Here is a 14,910-nt window from a genome sequence, read left to right on the forward strand (position 1 = left end):
ATTGTGGATATTTTTCAACAGAGATATTGTACCTATAATCATTTATGTTGAATAAGCATTAATAAGCAAGCCTCTACTTATGAGCAAGGAATGCAGGATATTGGTTTATGTGACTTATTAATGAGGATAATGACAACTGTTTTAAAGCTAGTCTCCAGTGTCTAAGGTCCTATTATCCTGAATTTAAAACATGTATACCAATCTCTTCCAAGATGAATACTTCATACTTAAGATAAATAAATTAAAATAAATGTCTATATAATTCAAAATGTGAATAGCTAAAAAAACAATAACACTCAGCTCAGAGATGTGTTTGAAAACTTATTATTATCATCTATATCTAACACATGCTTCCTAGTATTTTTAAAAATATATTTGTATTAATTTTAGAGAGAAAGATAGAAACATCAATGATGAGAGAAAATCATTGATAGGCTGTGATCAAGCCTGAAACCTGGGCATGTGCCCTGACCGGGAATCAAACCGTGACCTCCTGTTTCATAGGTCCATGCTCAATCACTTAGCAACACTGGCCAGACACTTCCTGATATTTTTATAAATAGGAGCATTACAACTATCCTATCAGTATGCTCTGTGAATACATAATATTTTAAGAATTACAAAGACTAAATGATAAGTAAAAATCCCTGCCTTGTTTTAAAAACAAAGAAATATATTTTGTTCCTCATATTTTAATATATAAAAACAAACTAGGGCCTCAAAATGGAACTAATAACAAATTAGTACTTGATATATATATATCGCTCATTTATTAGTAATGTTTGAGTTCCTAAACTAAAAACTGTGTTCTGATTGTGATATTTATGCTTATAATAATACCAGTAGCAATCATCTTTAAAAAACAGGAATGCCCACTAAGTAAGCAGGGACTTTCTCTCATAATGTATGGCACACACTGTGGAAGCTTTTAGAACATTACACCATCAGAGCAGGAAGGTCCTGAGTAACCAAGTAATCCAGTAGTCTTGTTTATCTGAAAGCTCCAGAGAGGCCCAGTGTCTTACCGACAATTAGTGGCTGAGCTAGAATGGGAGCCCTGTATCCCCAGTGTCGTGTCAGTGGTCTCTTTGCAAAGGTTTCTTAACAAATTTTCCTGCCTCCAGTCATGCCCACAACCGATCCATTCTCCTCACTGCTGCCAGAATGATCTTTCATAAATACAAATCTGACCAACGTATTCCCTTGCTTAAAAGCCTTTAATCGGCCCCATTACTCACAGGACAAAGTTCAAATTTCTTAGCATCTACTACAAGATTGTGACATCTGCTTGATTTTCTTGCTTCCTCTCTCACCAATTCTTAAAACGTAGAGCCTGAGTCGTCTGTATGTACTTCTGCAAAAACATAATGCTTTGTCAAATTCTGCATCCAAAACTCATAATTTCAAATGGCTATTTCCTTATTATCTCCTTTTATTATCACAGAACAGTCAACAGAAGATTTTTATTTTTTATTTTGTGAAAAAGAAAATGTTTGTTTAACATAAATGCATACGTGTTTCTTGATTGATATAAAATGAAAACCTTCATTTACCCCATGTCTTCATCAAGATCACCATGATCATGAACAGAAAATTAAAGATATAATGAGCAATTTTTAAAAAAAATATATATTTTTATTGATTTGAGAGAGAGAGGGTAAGGGAGAGGGAGAGAGAGATAGAAACATCAATAATGAGAGAGAAACATTGATTAGCTGCCTCCTTAATGTCCCCTACTGGTAATCGAGCCCGCAACTCTGGCATGTGTCCTGATCAGGAATTGAACCAGTAACCTCCCCGTGCATGGGACAATGCTCAACCAACTGAGCCACACTAGCCAGGGCAGCACAAGCAATTTAATGTAATTATTTTAAAGAAGAAATGTTAGCATTAGAGAATATCAATGCTCAATTTAATTTTTCTTTTTAGATAATGAAACTGTATAATGCCATTTTATCTTTCTTAGTATTAAAGAGTAGGGATAAGATATTAAGATAAAGAACTTCAAGTTTATTTTAAAGTAACTATACCCATGTTTAGATTCCACTCAAAACTTGATCACTATATGAAATCAATGCATATCCTTTTTTTAATTGAGAATTTAAAACATCAGGATAAAGCATTAAAAGAGAAAAGTTAATTTGAATGAATCATGACCATAGTTATGATAAAAACAGTGGGAATTTTAAAGAGGAACTAAAACAAACAAACAAAAAATAAAATCAAGAAGATTAATATGAGATTTATATTAATTTATTTTTAAAAGAAAGCTAAATAAAATGTGTTTTAAATATATTAGCAATTATATAAGCCTCATTACCATCTGATATATGTGTGGACATTTCTTATTTCTATGGTGAATTTGGTCTCAAGGTCTACTAATGAAAGTGAAAAGCACTAACTTATACAATATTTTATAAAACAAACATGCAATAGATATCTGATCTTAAGTGATATACCAATTGATGTATTTGAAATTAAAGCTATGACATATATATATATATATATACATATATGTGTATATATATATATATATATATATAGAACATGAGTATGCAAAGAGTTAAATGAACAGATTATTTTTTGTCAAAAATAAGTGTTTAATATAATTCTAGACTTGGAAATAAACCAAATATTAAACTCACATGAGAAGACAGTTTGAAATTTATCTATAATGAACATAAACTGCATAGAACATAAAATATAAATATAGTCCAGCCGTTGGGCCTCAGTGGTTGAGCATCAACCCATGAAACAGGAGGTTGCCAGTTCGGTGCTGGTCAGGGCCCATGCCTAGGTTGTGGGCTACATCTCCAGTAGGGGGAGTGCAGAAGGCAGCCAATCAATGATGTTTCTCTCTCATCCATGTTTCTCTCTCTAGTCCTCCTACCTGTCTCTCTCTAAAATCAGTACAAACATTTACAAAAAGATAAATATGTAGAAGACACTCCAAAATAATAATGCTTACTTTAGTATATTTATTAACTTATTTCTATTTTATTTATTACAGCAATTAGTTGGGTAAAGTCAGATCATCAAGATGTGGTAAACTTAAACTAAGTGAAGGTCATATCAATTATTTATCATTGTGTCCAAATCAGAGAGAAATTGCCAACCAATTCATTTGTTGTGTCCTGTGATAGAGATATAGCTATTCTATAAAAGAGAATAAGAATTTTTAAATACATAAGAAAATGAGCATTGTGACTTTATAATATTTTACTTAAATTTAAAAGTTGTTCTTTAGCACTCCATCAATATACTAGTTTGTAAATATTTTCCCAAGAATTTAAAAATATTTAAAATGCTGTCAAATTTTTTTGTTACTACTTTTAACACATAAAAAAGCTGAATTTAAAAAAAAAAAACTTCTCAATTAAAGCATCTGCTTTTAAATTATGACAATTAGACATACAAATGTGGTATTTTGATATTTACTTAGTATATAAGCCAACAGGAACCTATGTCACATATTAAATATATAAAAGGTAATTGCAGTGAGTAGTGAAGAGTGGTTTTATCAGGTTTGCTTTAATGTATGAAAATCTACTATTAAAAAATTCCAACTTCCAATATAATGTTTTATGTCCTTTGGGTTCTTCATTGTGCATAGGATACTGTATATTTATTTAAATTGCAGAGGAAGACAATTAAATGTAGTTAACTCAAAACCTGAGATTCTAGATCTGGTGTTTGTGACTTTGGAAATGGTTTGGTTCCTTAGTTTCTGTCATTATTATGTTATTGTAATATGAAACACTTCAGGAAAATTACTACAAGGTCCTTTACCAATTCCATTATTGTTGAATCTACAATTATTCTGTTACAAAAATATTTTCTCCACAATCCCCTCTGATTAGATATATTCAACTATGACAAAATGATTATTGATGATTCTTGCCTTCAAATGTCACTAGCAACATTATTAATGTTGTTAATATAATTATTAACGTAACTTCAAAGGGAAATATAATTGAAATTATCATTGAAACAATTCAGTTTGCAAAACTGTTTGCAAACATAACTCTTTTAATATATAAAACAAAATATCATTTATAAAATCATCATAATGTCTTTAATAAGAAGTCAAGCTTTTGTTAATAAAATATTTTATTAAATGCCTCACGTATTTTGGTTTCATATATTTTTATAATGTCACTAGAGGCCCAGTGCACAGATTCGCAGTGGGGTCCCTCGGCCTGGCCTGCGCCCTCTTGCAATCCAGGACACCTTGGGGGATGTCAGACTGTCGGTTTCAGCCTGATCCCCACAGGCGTGATCCAGACAGAAGCCATGGCGGATAGGGACAGAGGCAGCTGCCACAGTGGTGGGGGCTGAGCCCCTTGCATGACTTTTATGCATTGGTCCTCTAGTATTTAATAATATTTATATATTATTTTCTATGGTATATAGAATATACAACTCTCTCTTACAGTGCTGGAGAGGAAAACTTTTTTTCTGTATTTCTTTAGGTTCTCCAACTGAGGTCCTGTAAATTAGCTAACAAAAGGCAGACTAACAGGAGAAAGCAAACAAGCTTATTAACATGCACATCGTGCATACACATGGGAGGCTCACAGATGAGTAATTCAAATGGGTGATTAGAACTTGGGCTTATATACCCTTTTACAAAAAGAAAAATACATTTTTAGAGAAGGGAAAAGACACAGTAAAAGATCTTTGAGCATAAGAGTCAAGAAATTGTCAGACCGCAAATATATTAGGGAAACATATTATGGTCAATAATGGCCAGTTTTAGTAAGGTTTGTTATGTAGATTCCTGTGGTGACATCTCTGAGCTTGAGTTATCCAGAGTTGTCTCCAGTGATTAACTTTTGTACTTTCTGGTAGAGTGGGGAGGGGTGCCACTTTTACAAAATTATGCCCTAGACATGGGCAAATGGGTGAGGGCAGAGAGTTTTCTTGTTTTATTTTGCTTTCAACTCAAAATATTCTTATGTAAAAGCAGCATATTATATGAGAGTGGTATATTCTGCTACCTTTTAAAAGATAGAGGCTCTTTATTACATATTGTACTCTCTGTCATACTAAGCTTTAGTGTGTGATACTAAAACATTTATTGGCGTTAAAGCAGAAAAAAATATTTCTGGGTATAATAAATGATAAATATCCCTTACAATTTTCCCCTAAAGGAAACAGCATAATTTTAATTTACATATATTTGTACTAAAGATTGGGGAACATTATTTTCTATATACTTGAAAGCAGAACTAGTTCAATTAAGTCATCATGATTTATTTTTTAAAATAAAGTTAATAAAATTCATCCATATCTTTCTATTTTTTTGTTGATAAAACCCTAGGATTAGATTTCTAATTACTATTTTTTTTTAAATTTCATAGTACCCTGGGTTTCTTCTGACTTTATTTCAAGGTAAATACAAACTATAAAGTATTATGGTATTTTATAACTATTGAAAGCATAACAAACAAGGTTATTGTGTTAAATAAAGAATTTCATTTTTTAATTTCATGACCTTACTAAGGCTAATATGAAATATTACTGGTATAATTGCTTTAACTTATTGTGGCATATATGTACCAGGAATACATTTGTATATATATGTTTTGTGAAATAAAGGCTTTAATTCTATAATTAAACTTTGATTTGTACCAACCAGAATGGAGCATTTGGTTGGCAATATTATTATCTTCTACATCTTGTCAACTGAGCCTGATAGTGCTGGGACTCAGAATGTCTTATCCCCTAGTGTGGCAGGGTTCCAAAGGAGCACACTGAGCTATGTTCCAGCGGGGGCCCATTGTTCCCCACCTTCTCCTCACTTTGCATCTTGTAAACTTGGGTGAGTTTTTCTTGGAATTCTGGACTTCCTTGTTTTAAGGCAAGCAATTGGGAAAATAATGATTTCAAAGGAACCAGTTTGTAAATTTTTCCTGCAACATCTGTGCCCTCCCATACCCAGGGGTATTCGGTAATTTATGATACTCTTATAGAAGGTTGACAGGATTTTCCCCCAGGGCCTGGAGTGCTGTCTCTGTCTGAACAGCCCAGCTAATAAACATAGGTCACCAGGGATCTTCTCTGATCCCTCTTGGATCCATGTCTTTTAAAACACCTTTTATGTGTACTTCCTAAGACCCATGAAACTAGGAAAGGGACCATCCTCAACTCTTCTATCCTTCTCTAATCAGTTTTTCTTCATTATTAAATTCCATGAGAGCCTCAGGGACAGCCTAAAAGGGACCCTCCCTTTCCTTCTACGGGCTGCTTTCTTCTCTTCCTAGTAGGACTCTTAAAGGACCAAGGTTTCTGAGAACATGAAAGCAGGACAACATGTCACCATTCCACTAAAGACCAGAGTTATAGGATGAGTTTTCCACCTAAGGAGACAGAGGTACTAAGCACCCGTTGTATAGACACAAAGGGGCATCTCCAGTACGCTGGCTAGGCCAGATGTCATCAAGCAGGCACCCTTGGCTTGGGAGAAATGGACCATATTTATTCTTCATGTAGAGTCAAGTCCACCTGTCTGAGCAGAGCAAGTTCATTGTCACAGCGCCTAGCCACTAATGTGACTATTGTTAAGGCTTCCCTCCGAATATGTGGTAAGCCCTCTACACCCTGGGTAGCTCCCAGACGACAGGGTACCCACACTACTGTACCTTAGGATGGCCCAAAACAGCCCAGAGACTTGCAGGTATGCCTCTAACTCTTGACTTGTTCCATATCTGTCTCTTCATAGATGGGAGACTAGTCCACTCTACTTCAAGATACCCCTTTTTGGGTGCATAGTCACCATCTGGAAAAAAAATTAACCCTGAGTCCCTCAAAAAAAAAAAAAAAAAAAAAAAAAAAAAAGGGCTAATCTTGTTGTGTAACACCACCTGGCCCCGGCATAAATTGGGCAATGGAGAAGTTGGGCCAGTTAATGGCATTATCTTACAGCTAGATCTATTTTGTTCTCCCAAGGGAAATGGATGGGGGTTCCATCATCCAAGCCTTATGGCTCTGAGGGATGACCTTAAGCTATGTACTCCTGTAAATTAGATCCCTCTCTAATTTCTATAGTACACTCACAGTTGTCACCTTATAACCTCTCCTCCACTTCAGAGCCTGAAAGAAAAATGTACCCAGATAAAAAGAAACACCCACAATGGGGTAAATGGAATTTTCAGTTCTTTGTCAACATTTAGGTGGCAACCCAATTCTTGAGGTATTAAAAACAACCATCCTTGTTTTATAAAGTCTTTATAGGGTCAGAGATGTGGTTCCAGAAACAATTGAGATCCCACCAATTCCTTTTACTTCCCTCAAACATCCACTATTCATTTCAAAGGCTTATAAATAATTGTTTTTTTTATGAAACAAAAGTCCTTCTAGCAGGAGTTTTTACATTTGTCTCCCTTTATCTCTGAGGTATAAATACCTCCTCTTCTTCAAGAATTTTTATCTGGGCTATTTTTTAAAATTCAAGTTTCTAGGTGGTAATTCTTATTTAAACAAACAAACAAACAAAAAGTAGCCATTCGAGCAGACCAATTTATTTGTTTTAGCTGGTTCTTTCTAAATTAGTGAGTTTTGCTTTATGGTACCTGTCTCATGGCTAAAAAGATCTTTCTGTCTGTTTGTCTGTATGTTCATGTGTGTTGTGGCATTTTCCATATTTGATTAGAAGTATGTCTCTTGAAAGTGTGTGTTTGTTTGCCAGTGAGGGAGTCTGTTTCTAGAAGCTAGGAAATGTTTACTCACTAAAAATTGAGGTTTCTAAGAGTTAAAAATTCTAAATAAGTGGAAAAAAACTGTATGGTTTTGGTAATAGAAGTTATAAGATTTGGAGATACATTTTGAAGAGACCAGGAAGATTTTAGAAGGTTTGTGAAGGTTTGTACTTGAGAAGAAAATATATGGTTAGCCTTAATAATAAATTTAATTAAGTATATGAATTTAAACATACTGCTAAAGAGTAAACTAATACAGAGTTGGGATTTGGTTTTTATTCACACTGTTAAAAGGACAAGAATTCTACTTCATCTTTTCAGGTATGAGTAAACATTTTTTTTTCTTAAAGCAATTTGGTAAATTATACCATTATAAACAATATTAAACATTTATATTTTCCCTCCTATTAAATCTCTGTCGAACTTGGAAACTCTTAATAAGTGAGTATTATTTTCATGGCAATATATTGGTTTGCATGAGTCCAATATGAATATTATCTTTTATAATGGGACACAATTGAAAACTAGTTTAATTAACCAAGACTTTTATAGGAATGTCATGTTTGAAAGAGACATGCCTACAACTTGGATGTCATCAGAAAGCTTTAAGAAATGAAAATTGGCTTTGGAAGCAAAAAAAAAAAAAAAAAAGCCCCTTGGAAAAACAGCCTGTTACCTTGCTTATTTACATGGTTTATGGCAGTCTTTTCACATAAGGAATGAAGATTGCTTTCCTAGGAGATGGCAAAGAAAGAACATCCCAATATTTTGGGGAACCTCAATAACCTAAGGAATTCACCCAAAACTACAGGCATTGCAGGCAAAGCCTGATGATAATTTTGGGGCTTATTTTCCCTTAGAGGCTAATTGAAACTCAATCTAGATTCCTATGAGATTCCAGTAAAGCAAATTTAAAAGAGTGTATATGTATAATTACTATTTTTGTGTGTTTATGCAAATAATCAGGCCGAATTAAAACAGGACTTAATGTAGTAAATTGGTCTTAATTTGTCTTTTTATAAAAATGAGAATGGTTTTAGGAGGAGCAATTGTGTTTTAGTAGAATCTATAATGCACAGTTGTAGATATTAGACTCTAGTTCAGTTAATTGTCTTTAAAGCTTTAACTTTTACCTATAAACTGAACTGTATCCTGAATTTTTCTGGTGTTCTTCAAATATTTGACTACAACCCTTCAAACTAATGTTTCATTTTTCTCCCATTCTTTGACTTGGAATTATTGAGAACTAAAACTTTTTTCTTAGTTTTACACTCACAAAATTCAGCCAAAGGACTTGACACAAGCTTGAGATATTGCCACAGCAGCTCATACTTGAACTATCTTAGTGACTGATGCTGTGTGAACCATGCAGCATTTACCTGAGCACCGGTGACATCACCAGAGGTATTATTTATTAGTCAAGGTAAACAACATCTGAAATCTAGGCCAACTAGCCTGGGCACCCTTCCTCTTCCCAGTATCCTTACCTGAAAACTTCCAATCCTCAGACCATTTGTCATAATTCTTGTCATTCTGCCTTTTTCCCCAGTAATATTAAGATTTAAAACACAATTTGACTCCACCACGTTACAAGCCCTACTCATACTCTGGGAATACTGCTTTTTACCAAATCTACATACCATTGCAACCTGCCCAGATCTCATCTTCCCTCTGATGAAAAGCAAGAACCACTTGCCTTTTCAACAGGAAGCAGCTACAGAAAAAACGCTATACCCCTTTCCCTTTGAGAATTCAAAGACAAGAATCCTCGAGAGGGAAAGGTAGGGTAGGCAGTTAGGCATGAGCAGAGCAGGGACGGTAGGCCAAGTACAGCATGTCACAGGGTGGAAAGTGGTGGGTGCCTAGCAATGGGCAAAACTGGGAAAACAAGTATTACAGGCTAGGACCTTACCCCTAGGGTGACCTTTCCTCCCCGAACATGTGGCTCAGTCATGCAGTTTAGACCCCCAATGTTTCATATTGCTCGTCATGTGCTACAGGCCATTTAGAGGAGGAACAAGTGACCAGAGAATACCCTCATACAACATCCATACAAGCCTTTGCACAGCCACTGCCTTAAGCATTAACCCTCAGGACAATGAGGTTCTGCTTGTCTGTTGACCACAGACACAGAATTTTGGTCCAACTAGAGACAACATCGAGTCCTCAATAGTGTTTCAGCTTCATGTCCAGAAAAGCAGCAAAACCAGATGAAGTGACACCATGGCTGACATTAGGACCAGATACAATAACTAATAACCCCATCCCCTGGCACTAACCAAGCACCCTAAATGGACACACCTGGTAAGCTGATGCATATTTTATTGATATCCTCCCCTGAGACCTTCCCTAAAATGTCTGCCTTTAGAGCACAGATAAAAAAAATCTCAAGATGAAAAACCCAGAGCACACACTCTCTCTCTACAGCAAGCTCATGACTTTCCCTCCCCCTAAGCTTCATGGGTCCTTCTTTTGCCTCTGTCACTTGTTTCCTGAGTCCACACAGCCCATATGTCTCACTTCTTCTACCTCTACGACTTTCTAAATAAACTTCTGCATTAGAATTCTTAGCTCTGAATTTTTTTCTTAGCTAAACTCAAGAACAAAGATCCTGCTCTGCCACAAACTATAGTGATAGCCTCAGTTACATGATAATTAATATATATAGTTTCAACAGTGATGAAATGTTCAAGCACCATCTGGAAATTTTACATTTAAATGGCAGGGGCTATGTTATATAAATAAAGTGAGGAATATATTTTAAGCTTTTGAAACTAATAACATTTTTGATCCATGGAAAATAGTCAATTAAGACAATTTTAAATTTTAAAGTATTTTACTGTAATTGTATAAAATTTTAAAGCTAAGTAATTTAGTTATTAACATTTCTATTTCATTTTATTCTATGTCAATCAACGAAGTCAGAAACTTAAAATTTATCATAACTTTTAAAATGTTGCACATTAAATCACTCTAAATTAGGCATTTTGATAATTTTCTGTAATAGATTACTTGAAATTTTCCTAGTGAAACTCAAAATCTTATTTATTTTTAAGTTATACTTTATCTTCTTCCATAAATTAATTTATATAGCAAGGTCAATCCTTAAGACATAATTTGCAGTGAAAGATATATGAAATCACATGAATTTTTAAAATTGTACTGCAAGTTATTTCTTTAGGTCTATCCTTTTAGTTTAACTTACACTTTTACAAAATGTTCTAGGAAAAGACAAAAATCAAATAAAAGCTGCCATGAAGAAAATATCTCAATATGTCATAAAAATAAAGCATATTTAACACTAATGAGGGAATATAGACATATTTATAGGCCCTATACAATTGTTTAACAGGGAAAATTTATGATAAGCATTGGCCTATGAAATTTTCCAAAGAGAAAATAGTTCTCCTTAGTGATTAAGGTTATTCTGTCAAATTATAATCAGTGTAACTCAATCTACTTTAAAAATGCATATCCTTTTTTTTCCCCTACACTTCTCTAATTTTAAGCCAATGATGTTTTTAACCCTATAAAATAGCTGATCATTTGAGGCATAGCTGATACACATATATACATACACATTTCATAAGAATTTCACATGTAAATAAAAGTGATTTCCTCATATAGAATTTATAGTTTTAGAGACTATGACAGTTGGTGTTTGGGGAGTAGAGAAATTTTATCTAATAAGAACAAACTAGATTCTGAAATATGCAGCAATGCTTTCTCCTAGTCCTTTCTCCATAAATGCTCTAATATAGCCACAGGCAGGATTCAGTGCTGGCTCAGGGGTCAAAGAGAAATTCAGTGTCTGTCTTTCTGAAGCTGCTGTTTTTCAAATTAGTCTGCCTCATGGGGAACCCAATGGCCTTTTCTGGGAGATCATACTGAATTATAAAATTTGGTACTTTTGGCATAGTTCAATTTAACCAGAGAGGAAACATTTTAAAGATTATTTAAAATAATATTTTATTTCTAATAGATAAAATGAATGTGTAGTATTTATATATATATATATATATATATATATATATATATATATATATATTTAATGATATTGTCATTAAAGATCACAGTTTATAAACCAAAAAGAGAATAATCTTAGGCATGCAATTTATCAGAGTTTCATAGACCTATGACATCAAATTAAATTATGCTTTGCTTTAAATTGCTCATCAGGTAAAACATTTCAAAATGCAATATTAGGAAAAGGAATATGTGTAAACTATTAGATAATATTTATCATAAGGTGCTGTGTGTTTTTGTGTTTATGTGTGTGGGGGTGCATGTGAATGTACTTTCTGGCTGGCCCTACTGAAGTTCATAATCGAGGAGTTTTTGTTTAAGCTCTCCTAGTTAATTCAAAGGGCCAGACACTAATTCAGGATATTTTAGGCAAATGCAAATGCATATGTGTGAGTAAGCTGGGTTAGTCCAAAAACAATTCAGTGAGACACAATAAGAAGCTGAATCTTCAGTTATCTTGTGGTCGATCTTGGGGACATGAAAGCAAAAAACTGCACATTTGAGGAACCTTAGGAGGCAGGTACTTCATTAAGGAAATTCAACCAGTTTTTAGCCACTGCTTCTGGTGAGTTCTCCTCTCTTTGAAATATTTCCCCCTCATGTCTAGTCCATATACTGTATGTATTCCATGGTATTTTCTAAATCATTATGTCACTTGAAATTTTGATTAATATGATATAATTTATGTTTTCAATCTGTTCATTCATTACTTTGTAATTCCATGTTTCTGCCATCATTTCCTAATACAATGCTCTGAGAAGTGAGACTTAAACTAAGCTGGAAATAGACATTTTCACACTGTCCTTCAATGACCTTGCAAGCCTAATGGTATCCTTACCTCCAATATCTACTACTGGTGCAAGTATCTCCAGTTGAGCTATAAGGGCGGAGAATTTACATGCAAATTTGGATGGGCTTCTACCTATCAGTGGGAACTACAGAGAGACATATTTTAAGGGATGAAGTATGACAGGCTTGGCGATTATCCCTATGCAATTTCTGAAATTAGAAGCTTAAGACATTCTTTTTTTCACTGAACAAAATAAAAAGGTAAATATTATCTGCATTGCCTTTCTTTTAGAGAATTTATGGAAGTTTAAAAATAAATTTGCAAACCCTCAAGCCATTTGTTAACGCGTCTCAAAGAACCCTACACCCACTCTACTTATTTAAGTACAGAAGAGTTAAAGAAAGTTTGCTGTCTTACAAATTATGCATGAGCTGCTCTGACTGTTGAGCAAAAGGAGCATTTGAAGTAGTGATTCTTATCAAAAAACAAAAACAATGTATCCACAACTACTATTGAAAAGTTACTTGAACATTCAAGATCTCAGTTATCATCAAGCAGGAAATAAAGGATAGTTTGGTGGGGGGAAAAAGTTTACTAAGGAGTTAAGACACCATGAGAAAAAAAAATGTATTCTTCATATTTAAAAAATACTTAAACATATTGTATGATCTAACTTTGTTATGTAAGTGACATCAGCTAGATAGAACAATCCTATATAATAATAGAGGAATATGCAAATTATCCGGGACTCGGTAACCACTACAGGAGCGGGTGGGTGTGGCTGCATGCCACTCGAGGCCGGGGGACGTGAGGCTCCATCAAATAAAATAAAATGCATTCACATGCCCTAAAGCACAAACATCCCAGCAGATAACTCAGTGCAAGTTATTGTGTAATCACAATGATTACACAATAAATCACAATGATTACACAATATTGATTACACAATAAACTTATTTTCACACAAAAAAATAACATCTTCATTTAAAGATGCCCCAGTAAGGCTGCTGAGGCTTTCATCTGTTCCTTTCTACACCGAGGATGATAGGGTTCAAGGAGGAAGGCTCCAGTTTGGTTTTCTCAGCACCCAGCTAGGAGGCCTCCCTGGAGCAGCTCTCCCCTCCCAGACCTGCGAAGGATGGGCGCTCTGCTCCGGCCAGGGAGCCCCGAAGGGAGGCGGAGCGAAGTGCTTTCCCTCTGGGACCCGCTCTCCCTGGGAGTCTGGAAATCCGCCTCCCGGGGCGACTGCGAGCAGCCAGGCCTGGCGAGCTGCGAGAGGGCGACCTACCCATGCGGATGTGTATGCAGCTGCCATAGTTGAAGTCGTCCTCAATGGAGGACGGGGTAATGGGGATCAGAGTCAGCCATGTCGGCAGTGGAACCCCAGCTCCCCACTGAATAACTAGAGCACATGGACCTCAACGGCCCTCGGTCACTTCCTGAGCAGCAGTCAGCCCCAACTGGGGATCAAACCTAAAACCTAAGTAGGTGCCCTGACAGAATGGAGCCCAAACCTTTGCTGTGGCAGCAAAGGGGCCAGGGCACACCAGAGGGGTTTTGTTGAGGGGCCCTGACAGGCAGCCCGCAGGGCAGTGGGTTAGAACCTCCTCCTGATACAGCAAGGTTGCGGGTTGGATCCCTGGTCAGGGCACAGACAAGAAGCCACCAAAGAGAGCATAATAAGTGGAACAACACACTGGTGTTTCTCTCGCTCCCTTCCTCTCTCTAAAATAATCAATCAATAGCGGCACAATTTACCATAGCTAAGATTTGGAAACCCCTAAGTGCCCAATAGCAGATGAATGGATTAGAAAACTGTGGTACATCTACACAATGGAATACTACGCTGCGGTAAAAAAGAAGGAATTCTTACGATTTGCAACAACATGGATGGAACTGGAGAGCATTATGCTAAGCAAAATAAGCCAGTCAGAGAAAGATAAATATCACATGATCTCACTCATTTATGGAATATAATGAATAACTTAATCTGATGAACAAAAACAGATCCAGAGACAGAGAAGCATTGATCAGACCATCAAACCTCAGAGGGAAGGTAGGGGAGGGTGAGGGTAAGGGAGAGAGATCAACCAAAGGACTTGTATGCATGCATATAAGCCTAACCAATGGACACAGACACCAGGGGGGTGAAGGCATGAGTAGGGGTGGGGGTAATGGGGGGATAAGGACACATATGTAATATCTTAATCAATAAAGAAATTTAAAAAATAAAATAAAATAAATAAAATAAACCCTCTGGCTTGCAGAGTTGCTAAAACAGAAAGCGAAGTCCCATCCCTTCCCATTCATTCAACAAGTACTTCATATGCTCCTTCAATAATCACACTGGGGATGAGTGTTGTTTGTTTGTTTGCTTGCTTGTTTGTTCGTTTT

The sequence above is a fragment of the Plecotus auritus genome (assembly GCF_963455305.1).
Source record: "Plecotus auritus genome assembly, chromosome: 2".
NCBI classification, from domain to species: Eukaryota; Metazoa; Chordata; class Mammalia; order Chiroptera; family Vespertilionidae; genus Plecotus; species Plecotus auritus.